The following is a 15,152-nucleotide window of genomic DNA, read 5'->3' on the forward strand; positions in this document are numbered from 1 at the left end:
GGCACGCGACATCTTCAGATGGCTTTTTTTGTGCCTCATCCAAGTCCAGCCCCTCTCACACCAGAGGGTCAGAAAATGAGGCTCATTTCTTTTGGAATCGGTTGTTTCCCACTGCGTAGACATATGCTACATGATATTGCATTTTACAGTTTACTTTACATCAAGAAATTTCTATGCCCTGATTCATATGTTTTGTGTTGGAAAAGTATGATGGCTGCATTATGTTGATGCAAATCATTGCTAAGAGGCACAAAACCCGATTTCAATTTTTGGACAACAAATCTATCTAATTAACCTTGGTGGATGCAAAAGTCTTTGGGTAAAACAGAAATGTTTTCCTCTGGTGTGGAGCAGCTGAACACATATTTAAATGAAGTGGGAACAAAAGAGAGACTTCCAAGTGCGTCCGGAAAAGAAGCAGATTTGTTTTACACAATCAGACTCCAAGGAGAACCTCTGAGAACAGACTTGGTCGTCCCCAGAGATTTTGCAGTTACTGGCAGCAGTCAGGTGGAAAACAGGACATCTTATTTGGGAAATGCACTTAAATATCTTCTAATGTAATAAACAGCCAGGGACATTTCTCCCAATCTGACATGTACCGTTGGAAACTGCAAAGGGAACCCCTGCAAAATGCAGGTGACGAGAGTCAAATCCAAGTGAAATACCAAGTCTGGGAAACCAAAGCCAAGCACCGAAATGTTTAGTCAATGGAAAGGGCACATGCAGACCCTTCATGAGGTTAGAACTGACTATTACAATTAGAGCTGAATGGAGACAAACCAAATGCTTTGTATGAACTTTGATATCATGTGATTTAAATATTTTTTAAGGTTTTTTATACTACAGTATAAAAAGCAACAATAAAGGCAATAAAAGAACATTTTCCTCCTTCTGTAGAATCACACTAGGTTTTAAAGCAATAAAAAGCACTATCAAATTAAACTTCAAAACAAAGCAACTAGGATTGAGAAATACCATCCTGGACAGACGTGCGTGTTCAGCCGTGTCTGACTCTGCTACTGCATGGAATTCTCCAGGCAAGAACACTGGAGCCTGTTGCCATTTCCTCCTGCAGGGGCTCTTTCTGCCCCAGGGATCAAACCCCCGCCTCTGTGTCTCCTGTATTTGCGGGTGGATTCTTTACCACTGAGCCACCTGGGAAGCCCTAGGAAAGAGAATTTTTAAGCTAGACATTAGTAGTATGAAAGTAAATTGAAAAATAAAGTGGTCTGGTGTGGAAAAGCTCTTTCAGGGGTTGGAGGAACTTAACTCCAGTTTCCGCTCTACTAAAGAAGTTATTCTGAGATCTTCATTTTATCACTTAATCTTTCCAAGCCCAAGTTTCCCTATCTACAAAATTAGGGTATTAAGACCCCGTGCCTTCTGGCACTAGTATTTTCTTGATTTTTGAGATATTATATCAAACAAATACTGGCTCAAATTTAAGGAATCTCATAGAAGAACTTTTTATGAGAATGAGGTAGGAAGGTTGGCCTAAATTATTCAGAAATCTGACTTCATATTTATTACACATCATTTTGAAGGAAAAATTAAAAACTCATGAAGAGAAAGAAATTGTTAGAAATTATTTAACTCATTTAATTTACATTAATTATGAATTCATTTGTTGTGTGCTGGTATAAATGAACCACCAGCAGAACAAGTACCCCACATTTTATGAATATTAATTGATGGGAATATTTCTTCAAACAGACTAAAGAAGAATCGAAAGACCATCCAAAACTACGTGGATAACGACTGTCTTTCTGCAGTCTCTGTCTTAGTACACAACCAAGGACTTACGGTGAGGAATGTGTCCTCAAAGATACCTAAATTTAGGGCAGATTTTTACCACAGAGATGGAGGAAACAAAAAGCAAGACTTTTTTTATTTTTAAGTATAATAGAAATATCCTAATTATTAACTTCTCTGATACTGATAGTATTTATGTCACCTCAAACCCGTGACTTTCATATATGCTTGATTAGTACATACTAAAACATTGATACTAAATGATTTTCCACCAGAGGCTTTTCATTTTCCTCTTCAGTGAACTGGTCTGTAAAAAAATATGGGAGCTGTTTTGCTAGCCTTTTGCTTCTTCCTTTAACTCAGCAAATAAAGTTTAACTTTGGGTATGTCCTTACATATTTTTATCAAGCGTGTGAAAAACTTCCTGGTACAGTTTTCTGACCAGGAGAAGTACTTTTTTGCTTTTTTTAAATTCTGATCCCCCCCCAACCCCCACCCCATTTGAAGGGAGATCCATAGGTGTAGTTGTGCTGGACTTTCTCTACTGCCAGTGGAACAACTTATCTGATTGGTGAGTTTGGAGAAATCTAGAATTTTCTCTTAAAAGGAAGCCTGGCTATAGAAAGTATACATTTAACTCTGTTCCTTCAAACTTCCAGTGTTCTGAGGGCTGCCTGTACTTGGATGAATAAGTGTTTCAAACTGGAATTCAATTATAGGAGGCCTACTTTCCTCCTGAGTTAAGTTATGTCCTTCAGTCTAAACTTTGTCCACAATAAAGGCAAACATTTGGTCCCCACCTACCTTAATCTTTTGTATTGTTTCTTAGTTGGCTAGGAAGACAGTATATTTTTAAAAATTGGATCCTCTTAATGATTCCTTAAAGTATCTATATATTCCTTTGTGAAAAATTGGAAAATAGAAAAGATGAAAAAGTCTTATTAGATTCCCAATTCCCAATCTGATTCTTTATGGCCATGCTGTGAATACAGATTAATCCTCCAAATGAATTATTAAATGACATGCTTTTAAGGAATAAGAAAGATGCCTAATTCTCTATGGATTGTCCTGGTATAATGCAATTTGGCAAATAGGAACTATGGAATCAGCCAGGCTTGAGTTTTAAATACTGATACTATAACTTAACAGCTGTACAGTGTTGGAGATTCCTCTTAATCTGAACTTCAATTTTTTTCAACAGTAAAATGAGAAGAATACTAATCAGTCCATAATTAAATGGATATATATGAGGAGATCAATAAGTGTTAGTCCAAACTTCTCTCCTATATACTCCTTTTCATCAAAGAAATTGTACAAAATTTAATTATGAACTGTATGATCATATTTTGGCAAACATTTTCTAAGGGAAGCATTCTTGGGAATGAGATATGACAAATATAAAAACAGGAAAATATTTACATGAAGGGTATATTACAGAAAATAGAAGTTTGTCTAATTGAAAGTGTTATTCTTTTTTTGTAAAATTTGCAAATAGCAAAAATAAAAGTCATATCCAAACTTAATTCTTGCAGAACAAAGTTGATTGGAATAATGCTTTCAAGTGTACAGTTCTTTCATGTTCAAAGACTTCTTACCATTAAAGAATGTCCTTTCTCCTTTCTGTAACCAGTCTGTTCATTAGAACATCTTGAATGATTTGAGTTCCCCTGAAAGGACTGCTGAGATGATCTGGAACAATCCCTTCAAATCTTTAGTCCCTCTACCCTTAGAAGAGCTAGTTAGTTTCCTGTAGGAAACTTAGTCCCTTCTGTTCACCTAAATTCAGAGATGCTCAACTTTGCTGTTCATCTGAAACTTTTATGAATATTTTTTCAAAATATATACCACCAGAGATTCTGATTCAGACATTCTGGGATGGGCTATAAGTATGGATAATTTTTTAAAATTCTCTATAGACAAGTTTGAGAAATAAAGGTTCTTTATTTTACCACTGCTGCAAGTTTTTCAGTTTGTATTGGATGGATTCAAGGCAATCCAAGAGAATCCCACAGTGATCGTCAAGCAGCATCCTGAATTCTTGGCGGAACCCAGAACTAATCTTACTTGACAAATTTCTATAGGGTATATGCCAAGATTCACTCCCATTTCTGCAAATTAGGGGGTGTGCCAGGCTAGATTTTCCCTGTGTGGTATCCGAGAGACTAATCCAGAATGAATTTTTTTCCCCTGGTTTGTAAAAAGTATTGTAGTTTTACCTGATTTACTTATTTGATTCCATCAGTCACCATTGCTTTTCTTTTCTTTTTTTTTTCCTGAAACTTAGCAAAATGTTGAACTCAAGAATGCCATAAATATTCCTGGACCACTCACCAATACTGTGTTCTTTCAGTTACAGACAGAATTTAGTAAAGAATACGCCTGCAATACAGGAGACACAAGTTCAATCCCTCTGTCCAGAAGATCTCCTGGAGGAGGAAATGGCAACCCACTCCAGTATGGTTGCCTGGAAAATCCCATAGATAGAGGAGCTTGGCAGGCTATAGCCCATGGGGTTGCAAAAGAGTCAGACACAACTTAGCGACTACACAAATTCCCACCTGGTTTACTTTGCATGTGGATAAAATCTGGTTGGAGACAGTGGAGGCTTATTCAAAGTCTTTCTCCAGATTTTACTTAAATCCTATAGGGTTTAGACCTACAAGGAATTCACCGGGGTGGAGAAACAAGTAAAGACACTGCACATCTGGTGAGCTCACAAGATGGACCTGATATTGCCTGGCAGTCTGGATTGAGGGACAATGAGGAGAGTTCGCTTTTCAACGTAGGATGTGGTTGCTCCATCTTGCTGCTGAACACAGACACCCTTCGAGGTGGCTGTTCTTCAGGGAGGTATGATTAACTGAGCAAGATGGTTCTCTGTTGTGGTTTTGGAAGAACAACTGGGTATGATCACTGTGTTTAAAGAGCACATTTGTTTGGTCTAAATACCAGTGTCTGTCCATAACTACACCCACAGTTTAGATTAGTAATTCATTTCATTTCTGATTTAAATGCATTCTCTGACTCTTAGGAAAACTATGTCCGGGGAGGAGAAAATTACCAGGGCATCTACCCTCCCCCCAAAACCTTTCAGCAACAGAAGACTTTTACTTGCTTAGCACATGACTTTAGAGAAACCGCCCCCCCTCAAGCTTGAAAATACTAATTTTTTCATTAAAGTGCCAGAAAATTCCAACCAAGAGTTTTAAGCCGTGGTTTTCACATACTATTAAAAGCTCTATAATAAGCAACTTTTGGAATCAGGATGAAAGCTAATTATAGAAGTTCTTTGCCATGGCTGTTTCTATTTACATCTTCAAAACCACAGAAGCAAATATTGTAGACTTTCCTAACACATCAGCATCTTCTTGTCCTTAAATTTCTGACTTCTTTGAAGCTTCTCTTAAATCTTCCCCTTGAAATCCCGTTGTGGTTGACTATTTCCAGTTGAAGGACAATTTCAGTTTATAGTTTGTAGTTCAAGTGAAATATTCTTTCCCTATAATACTGAATCTCGAGACACACTCAAATCAGACAAAAGAGCAAAGCCATTGTATCTACAGTGCATGTTATCCAGGTCATTTCATGTGTGTTTAATCTTTCTGTGATCATTTGCTTCATCAGTAGCAGCAAAATACAGAAGAAATATAGTCAATAACATAAAATATCTGTTATGGTATGATCTTTGCCACTAGGAAAATGCAAAGGTAACATTTGGGTTGATTTTTAAGAAAAAGACAATTTTGAAAGTGAAAGTAACTGTCCAGAGCAAAAAAAAATCTCAAGATATTGCAAAGTCCAGCTGAATTGGATGTTTTTGTTCCAGTCTTCAGAGGCTCTGTAGCCAGTTTACTTGGTGACAAGTGACTCAGTTGGCTTGGAGAGTTGACTGATTATGAAAGTCTTTCTTTCCAGTGCCCAGCCCCACAGACACACCCAACTGACCCTGAATTAATCAGTACCCACCTACGCCATGATTCTCAGTCTTGCTTGCACATTAGAATCACCTAGGGAGCTCTTAACACTCCCTGTACCAGGTAATTAAATCAGACCAATTAAATTACCATCTCTGGAGGGCGTGGTCTGGTCATAAGCACCTTTTAAAATTCCCCAGGTGATTATAGTGGGCAGTCAAGATTGTAAAACCACAACTCTTTGTCTAGAGAGCATCCATCCATGAGACTCTGATTACTTTGGCATTTCTATTTTTTCATTTTATGTAAAATGGGGTAATAGGCTGCCTAGAACTCTGAGAAAGTGTTCCATTAAAAAAAAAAAAACTCTGACTTGGGAAGACTTATAGAAAATGAGCAAAAGATAAAACAAAATGTCTACCAAAGATTTATAATTTCATAAATCTTGATTTTGTAATTGTACATTTTTCTAAAGGCAAAAATTTTATGTACCAATTATATATTATGGCAATAATGATAAAGAATTTAATTCTCAGTTCCTTTGGGATTGTAGGAAAAAAGATATTTCTAAAAAAGTTTTCAACTGAGTAGAGTTGATTTACAATGTTGTGTTAGTTTCTGGTGTACAGCAAAGTTATTCAGTTACATATATATTTTCACATTCTTTTCATCATTAAAGGATATTGAGTATTGTTCCTTGTGCTATAAAGTAGCACCTTGGTTTTTATCTGTTTTGTATATAATAGTTTATATCTGCTAATCCAAAACTCCTAATTTATCTTCCCATCCCCTTTTCCTGTTTGGTAACCATAAGTTTGTTTTCTGTGTCTGAGTCTGTTTCTGTTTTGTAAACAAGTTTATTCGTATCGTATTTTAGATTGCACATATAAGTGATATCATGATATCTCCTCACTTCACTTATTTCACACAAACAAAAATTTCTTTTCCTGATCCGTTTAAAAACACATGCAAATATCTATTCAAGTGTCTGGCTTACTAGATACCCCAAAATGTTACCGTATAGGTAGTTATGATATTATCTGCTAGGAACTCTTCTTTTCCTAGGAAATACTTCCATGTGCTAAACTGGGAGATTCCATGTTCTTACAGGATCCAAACTGGCCAATTAAAATTCTTTTTCTTCTTCATAATTAATTGATATATGAATGGATATGTGTTCTAAATCAAGCCAATTAAAAATCCTTTCTGGGTTTTCTGTTTGCTTGGATTTTGGGGTGTGTGTGTGTGTGTGTTTATGTGTGTATTTTACTGAAACTGAATGATCCAGTCCCCTTTTAGTTTGGGAAGCTATGACACATAGAGTTTAGGAGATGTTAATGATCATAAGGCCAAGTCTCTATAAGAAAATAAGCTACCTTCATGTGAAAGAGACTGAAGCAGAAGCAAGAGGTAAGGGATGTTCTGGCCTAGTTTTATACTATCCCTTCTTCTAACTTTTAATAAATGTATTATTTGGATTCCGTGAGCCAGTGAGGTATTTCAATTTGCATCCTTAACTCTTAAATTCACAAAAATTTTTTCTAGCATTTCCTGTTCTTATGTATAGTCATAAAGTTATGAGAATCAAAGACCCTAACATATGAACAGAATCTAATGAAACCCCATAGATACAAAGTATTCTTCAGTAGTGATTTCTGTTTTCTTCTTTTCCCAGCCCACAGCAGAAGGAAAGCAGAAGGGAAGGAGTTTTCAAAGAAGTGCAGCACAACAGCAGCCAGAAATAAGAGCTCCAGTCTGATCAGGAGAGGTACAAACAGAAAAAGCAGCTCAAGTGATCCTTGCTCACTTCTGAGGCCTTGAGTGGGTGCCAGAACCAGGAAAATGTGAATGCCTGGTACATTTCTCCGAAGTTGATCAGACATGCCAGAGACTGTAGAGCTACACCTCCTGAAAATAATGAAGATGAGAATATGTTGGGAGTAACTAGTAAGACTTTGCTCAGGTTAGAGAAAAGCCAAGGTGTTTACATGATAAGAAACGAATGTATTTGAAGGGCTCAAATTAAACTCCTTCCATGTAGCAGAGTCAGCAATCACTTTCAGTGCAGGGCCAGATAGTAAATATTTTCAACTTTGTGAACCACATGAAGTCTTAGTCACACATTTTTCTTTTGTGTGTGTGTGTTTTGCCGCACTTTAAAAATGTAGAAAACATCCTTAGCTCACGTAATATACAAAAGCAAGTCTTGGCCCACAGACCACAGTCTGCTGACTTTGAGCAATGGCGTACTGTAGGAGGTGACAGCCAGGTGTCTTTTACAAAATTACATAAATTTACATAAATTAATGGGACAGGTGTATATGTCTGCATTTCAAGTCATCTCAAAACTACACTCCCTGTCATTTTAAATAATGCAATCACTGGGGATGATTCATGTAAATGTGCCTCTACTTATAAACTGGATTTTTCACCAACCAAAGTGGTAAGTGTTGAAAGTAGGACTCATATACACATCTGAGGGAAAAGTAAAAGCATATCACAAAATAAGAGCTGGTATTTATTGCAAAGTTACTATGTGCCAGATAGCATATATGTAGTTGCTCTGGATGGAATTGTCTTCTCCCAGAATTCATATGCCGAAGCCCTAAACCCTACTATGACTGTATTTGGAGCAGGGGCCACTAAGGAGTCCTGTATTTTTATAAATAGATCCTTACTGACTAGAAACATTTAAGAGAATGTTAGTCACTCAATCATGTCCGACTCTTTCCGACCCCATGGACTGTAGCCTGACAGGCTTTTCTGTCCGTGAAATTCTCAAGGCAAGAATAGAGGAATGGGTAGCCATTCTAGGGATTCACTATTCCAGGGATCGAACCCTAGTCTCCTGCACTGTAGGCAGATTCTTTACTATCTGAGCTACCAGGAAAGTAATAAGGTTACAATGGGCGCACAAGAATGGAGCTCTAGTTCATTAAGACTGGAGTCCTTCTAAGAAGAAGAAGGTACCCCAGGAGTGTATGTACACAAAGAAGAGGCTGGATGAGATTGCAACAAGAAGGCTGCTGTCTGCAAGCCAGGAAGAAAGTCCTCTCTATGGACTTTCAACTATGCTAACACATTGACCTTGGATTTCCAGCCTCCAGAATTGTAAGAAAATAAGTGTCTGTTGTTTAAGATACATGGTCTGCAGTACTTTATTGGGGCTGCCTAAGCAGACGAATACAGCATTATTTAAAATAAGTTAAATCCTAAGATATCCTTGAAGGAAGGTGTTATTATCCTTACAGAGAAAACCTAGAGGCAGAGAAAGGTTAAGTAACCTTTCAGTCTTGTCTAGTCAGTCAGTGGCAGGGTTGGGATTTGAACCCAAGCAACGTAATCCAGGGCTTAGGATCTTTTAACCAAAGTGAGCCAGCTATGCTGAGGCTCTTCTCTGTTTTATATTTAGGATGGCTTCTCACTTAAAGAAACAAAACCCAGAGGAACAGCTAACTAACGTAGAACAGTGGTCCTTAAAGTACTCTAGCACATGACCACCTGAGGACTTCTCTAAATCTTAATCGTACAAATTTCACTGCTTCCAAAAGGAGCAAAACAAAGTGGGGATCAAATAGCCTATTTCTTGGTGGAATGGTTTTTGGAGTCGTCCCAAAGGTAGAAATACAAAGCAGATTTTATTTTTCTCCTTATACATAATATATATGCACTTGTAATGTATACCATGGCAACTTTGGTATAGACATTTTTATATAAACCTTTTTTTTTTTTTCAAAATGTGATGTATACTAAAGATTGATTTTCCAAAGTAAACTGGTTTTCCAGATTTTTATAGCTGTGAAGAGGATAAAGCAGACATACTCATGCAAGCCAACCTTTATTTTGGCAGTCCTTCCTTATGCTCCCTCTCTCTCCTCTGTTGCTCCTGATCTCTGAACTTAGAATCCAGCTTTGGCTAATCCTCAGCAGTGGTACACTAGAGAAATTCTCAGACTTCTAGATTAATTCTGAATTAAATTCTAACTGATTACACAGTTGAACATCATTGCAATGATGGGAAAACCATGGCTAACATGGGCAGGAATTATCATGATAGGATTCCCATACTGTCAACACTTGTGCTTACCTGGCCTACAGTTGAATAATCAAACATATAGCCTCCATGGTCTCGAATGGGCTCATCTGAATATTTGGAATGAAAAATGCCAAACCAGAATGCCTCAGGAGTGTGTGCAAAGATTCCACATACCAAACCAGCCCTCTTTGGAGCAGTAATAGATAAAATGACATTCATTTTACCAAGTCCCCAAGAGCCTGCAATTTTCGTCATACAGAAATGGCTTTCTGAAATGTCTAAGTAGGCATTTTTTATTACTTTTCTATAAAACATGCCCTGAATACTGATGATAAATATCCATTTGGATTATAGTAGAAACAAAGCCTGAAACATAAATGTTAGGCTTTATCATTTATTAGAAAAGGAGAAATTTTTTGAGAAACTTTAATTATGTAAGCCTGACTGACTAACCCAGTACAAAAAGAATTAATTATATTATTTTTCTTTCATTCTTGTAAGATTGATATTCAAAAATGTTAAATCTGTGACAGGAGTCCTTTGTTTGATGCTAAAAAGAAATGAAGCTGTGTGACTGTTGTGTATGTATGAAAAGACAAGAGAAGCTTGTGTTATTGATAGTATCAACATATAATAGCCAATAGTTTTTCGTTCAATGACCAACCCTTAAGAAGTTCCAAAAATGTGTTGAGCTATTTAGCTAGCTACTTAACATATACTAGTAAATAAAGCAAAGAATTCTGCCCTTGGGGAGCTTCCATTCTACAGATGGGAAATAAAAATGAGCAGTGAGCATGACAAGTGAGTAAATCCTATTGTATAAGAATTTTGGAGGAAGATCCTAAACAATTGAAAATGGCCCATGGCGGGGCTTGGTGTTTTGAGAAAATATAAAGTGGTTGGTCTGATGCTGGAGTGCAATGAGCAGGGGAAGCAGCAAGAGACAAGCAGAAGATGAGAGGGAAGAGGTGGCAGGAAAGATTAGGTTGCACGTTGCAGGATGAGTTTCAGCTTAGGATTTGATTTATGGTGTGACGGAAGGAAGCTATTAAAGGGTGCTCAGCGCCGAGGGATGTAATGTAACTCACATTTTAACTGGATCACTGACTCGTTTGTGAGGAAGACCTTAAAGGGGCAATGGAGTGAAAAGCAGCAGCTTTAGGGGGCTTTAGTGGGGTCTGGGGGACTGGAGGAGAGGTAATGGAGATGTGGTCAATTTTGAGTGTAGTTTGGAGAGAAGCCAACAGGATTTTCTAATATGTGAGGAATAAAAGGAAGAACTACTACTCAGCCCTTAAAAAAAGGAGAAATCTTGCCCATTGCAACCAACAGGACAAACACAGTGACCATTTTGTAATGTATAAAAATATTGAATCACTATGTAGTAACTTGAACCTTACATACTATTGTAGGTCAATTAATAAAAAATAATTTTAATTTATTAAAAAATTAATTAAAAAAGGGGAAAAGATGAATTACCTTCTCTTTGGCATATGGAAGGGACATGGAGAGGAGAAATGTAATTAGTCTTCTCACTCATGTTAATTGTGACCACAAGCCCAGGGAACTGCACACTCAAAGAAGCATTTGGGCAGCATTTTAGTTTTATGCTATTTTTGAATTCATAAAGAAATAGACCTAAAAGGCAGGGTGAGTGGTAGCATTCAGTATTGCTTTTTCAAGGATAATAAGGTTTGCCCCCCTACTCCCAAAGAATGTGTTGGTGGATGTGGGACTGGAGCCTATATTCAGGCTGTGAGCCCATGTTCTGTCCACAATGACATTATCCTAAATTATATTGACTTGAACACATGACGCCCTAGGAGAATGGAAAATAGACATTTGCATTAGCCTAGCAGGGGAGTGACACAGATGAAACTAGAAAGACCAGTTGAAAATTTTGCAACTATAAGACAAAGAGTTTTAATGCCATGAATGCTAGATCACTGGAGGGTTTTAAAGGAGACTGGTATAGAGAGATGTGCTTTCAAACAGTCCCTCTACTGAAACGACAGATTACATTTTATACCGATGCTTTTCTTTCTAAACTTTCTTGTAAGTGATCTCCTATCTACTAGATGATGAGCAACAACCAATTGCCTGCCAGAGAAGAGCTGCATCACTATACCAGAAATGTAAAGACAAAAAAAGTAAGTATTGGTGTTTTGTTTTTCTTGAAGCTCACCTGGCTTCCCATCAATACTTTTGAGAGACAAAACAAGTTCCTTTGCAAAAGATGGATTTATGGAAAGAAGATAAGATTCTTGAGAATCCACAGCAGGACCTTAATAAAGAAAGAACTAAAGTTTATTTAAACACTTTAAACTGGGAAAGAGCAGACGCACACAGTGAGGGTCACTTCTGATAAGATGAGGTATCCTGGGAGAGGAGACGTGGACGCGTTGCTATTTTGGAGGAGGGCAGGGCCAAAATTTGCCACTTGCACCGTGCTGTCTGGGCTTTTTCTCAGAGGCCCTTGGATGCAGAGTAGGGAAACCTTGAGGAATTAGTGGCAGCAAGGGCAGTGAGCCCTCCCCCAGCTCCAGCACCTCAACTATGGGTGAATCAGGACCACAGTGTGAACCCAGAGTCACTTCCTTTAGCAACCACTGGGCTCCCTTTTGGCTGCAGGGTTGAAGAGGAAGACAAAAGAAGGCTGTACTGGGGAGTCTGGTGAAGAGTCTGATGACTGAAGGCTCAGACTGAGGCACTAGAGAGGCCACATTTTCAGAACAAATATGTTTCAGGTTTGTAGTTTACCAATTTCGTCAATTTTATTGTGAAGATTTTAAAACCTAAGCTGTTTTCTCCTACTATCCATGTAATACGAAATAGCTTTTTCATTGGCATGGGAATTAAAAAGAAAATTAGTCTAAGCAAAACATAATTAGAAAGATAAACATACTTCCTTCTTAAGCATACAATATATGCAAAAGCCTAACAGAAAATAGTCCACCGTCTTTGCTATTCAGTATTATCTCTGTCACAGCTACCCATTCCCACCCTTCCCTCTGAGACCCATTACAGAAGATAACGAGTTGACTAGATACAGCGAAGTCAAATTAAGCAGTGATATAACCAGCAAGAGTTACATGAATTCTTTCCTTCCCACTCAGCAGATGATTCTCTCACAGGCTCTTCTGTAAGCTGGTGGTTGGACCAGTTTTGGAAATTAAGTAGTCAATTAATTGCTGTGAACCTAGGCAAGAGTGCAGCCTAAAAAGGGATCACCAATAGCCTTCTTCTCTCATCCTTTCCCTCTAACTTCCTCTCCTGGGAGTCTGGCAGGGCATAAAGATGCTTGGCATTCTGATTCAAGGTTTTATGTCTGAGATCTTTTGAAGGACCCACTGCTGGCACTAATGGAACACCTCATATTGGATGAAGGATCTGCAGAGCTTCATTACAGAGCATCAGCATGCTCTTTCTGATCACCCGGGAGCATTCCGGGTGCATTCACAATAATTCACAATAACTCACAATAATTCACAATAACTGGCCCATGTCAAACGTTATTCTCTTTCCACTTGCGTAGGTATGCAGAGATTTCTCTTGGATATCTTCTTTTCTAGCGTAGAAGTTGGAAAACGCATGAGCAAAATTCCCATCTAAGCTTTTTCTAATGTTCTTTTTTAAAAAAAGAATAATTTTAAGCATATTTAAGCCAATGTAAATTACATTTTTCCCTAAGCACATTTACATACCAAGCTATTCTGTAGTCCATCAAGAAAAATGACACAGTCTACGTTTAAAATTATTTTCTAGGATTGGGAATGACTGCAAGTTGGTTCCACCCTTATTCTCTGCCAAATCCTGCTGGTTGCAAAGCTCTCATTTTTGTAAGTCTGTGGGTTGAGAAAACGGGGGATGTTGCTGAAGACTTGAACAGAGAATTTCAGTTATGTTAGCATAACATTTTGTCATAATTTTTTGTCCAGTTGAACCTAATAGTTTCATCAGCAGTGCAACATGTATCATTTTTGTTCACTTAATAAAGAGTATAGTGAAGCACCTGAAACAACCTGAATGCCCCGTAATGATTGGATTACCTGTTAAATGATGGCACATGAATTTAGCAGCATATTATAAAATTATTATGTGAAAATTATAAAGTTCTACAGAAACATAAAAATGCTACAATGTAGGAAAAGGAAGCAGAATAAAAAAATTCTATCATTCTGTGTTATAAGTATGAAAAATTATGGAAATGTTCATAGAAAAAGAGAAACTAGCTTATTCATTGAGATGGCACAATTGCTATTAAATTTCTTCTCTGAAATGTTTCCATTTATGGGTCTCCTGATCCAATGCACTGAGAAGGGTACAACATCACTTATGGCAGCACCCTTGCTAGAAATGCATAAACTGGCTCTAATCATGAGAAAACATCAGACACAGTCAGAATGAGGGCCAGTATACAAAACAACTGACCTATACTCTTCAAAAATATCAAAGCCACGAAAGACAAAGAAGGAATGAAGCCCTGTTCTAGATTGCAGAGACTAAAGGGACATTAAAAACTAAAAGCAGTGTGTGATCCTAGACCAGAAAAAAAAAAATTGTAACTGACTCTACTAGGACTGGTATACATTGGCTAATTTCAAAGAAAACTCATTTCTTAACAGAAATGATTGAAATTTTAGCTCACTCTCACTTAAAACATTTATGTAGAAAATAATTAATGATCAAATATTTTGTCATAAAAATTCAGTATTTAAGTATAATTTGTAAATAGTGATATAATGGTAAAGTTTTAAATTTCTGTATTTTTAACTATTATAAAAATTTTAATTTTATTCTAAGATTTTATTATATTTTTCCTTTGGCCTTTCTGATTTTTTATAGTCAAAATTGCCTGAAATAAGTTACCCTATGTTGTTTTATATTTTTCAGAAAGTTTAATAATCTTTATAGCCCCTGTCAATATTCCAGGAAAAAAATGGTAGTAGTCTAACAATGGCAAATAATTGGTCAGATTATTGCTTTTTCTTGGCTTAGTGATACCAAATTTTTAGCATATTAAACTTTCAGTTGCAGCAAGGATGTTCTTCGTTGGAATAAAATAACCAGAATTTAACATTTTCATGCTACTTGATGAGAATGATCTAGTTGTAGTTGAGCTAAAAACAAAAGAAAAAACAGCAACAACAACAGGAACAAAAGCAAAGGAAATATACCAATGTTATTATTATTATTATTTCAGTGTTACATGAAGGCAAAAGAGAAAAAGACTCATTATACTGTAACTTTTCTTGGATTGAAATTTTCTGTATACATTGGGCTTGGGATCCAATTTATTCATCTAAATTATTCTTTGTCTTCTAGTCAATAATGTAGCAGCCATTTTCATTTTATATATGAAAACTGATTGTTTTACTTACCCTAACAGCAAATTTAATGGGTTAGAATTGGATTTTAACACAAATGTTACTCTGCTCTGGTAGATT

At 37.0% G+C, this 15,152-nt stretch overlaps 1 long non-coding RNA gene across 1 annotated transcript; it reads left to right on the forward strand.

The window, feature by feature from the left end:
* The first annotated feature begins 4,265 nt into the window (after positions 1-4,265).
* On the forward strand, positions 4,266-14,437 carry LOC120865752. The gene is made up of 3 exons (XR_005721497.1): positions 4,266-4,537; positions 7,345-7,437; positions 11,766-14,437. It is a non-coding gene; the product is annotated as an uncharacterized LOC120865752 (long non-coding RNA).
* Positions 14,438-15,152: the final 715 nt, after the last annotated feature.

Source organism: Oryx dammah, unplaced genomic scaffold (assembly GCF_014754425.2).
Source record: "Oryx dammah isolate SB20612 unplaced genomic scaffold, SCBI_Odam_1.1 HiC_scaffold_7, whole genome shotgun sequence".
NCBI lineage: Eukaryota > Metazoa > Chordata > Mammalia > Artiodactyla > Bovidae > Oryx > Oryx dammah.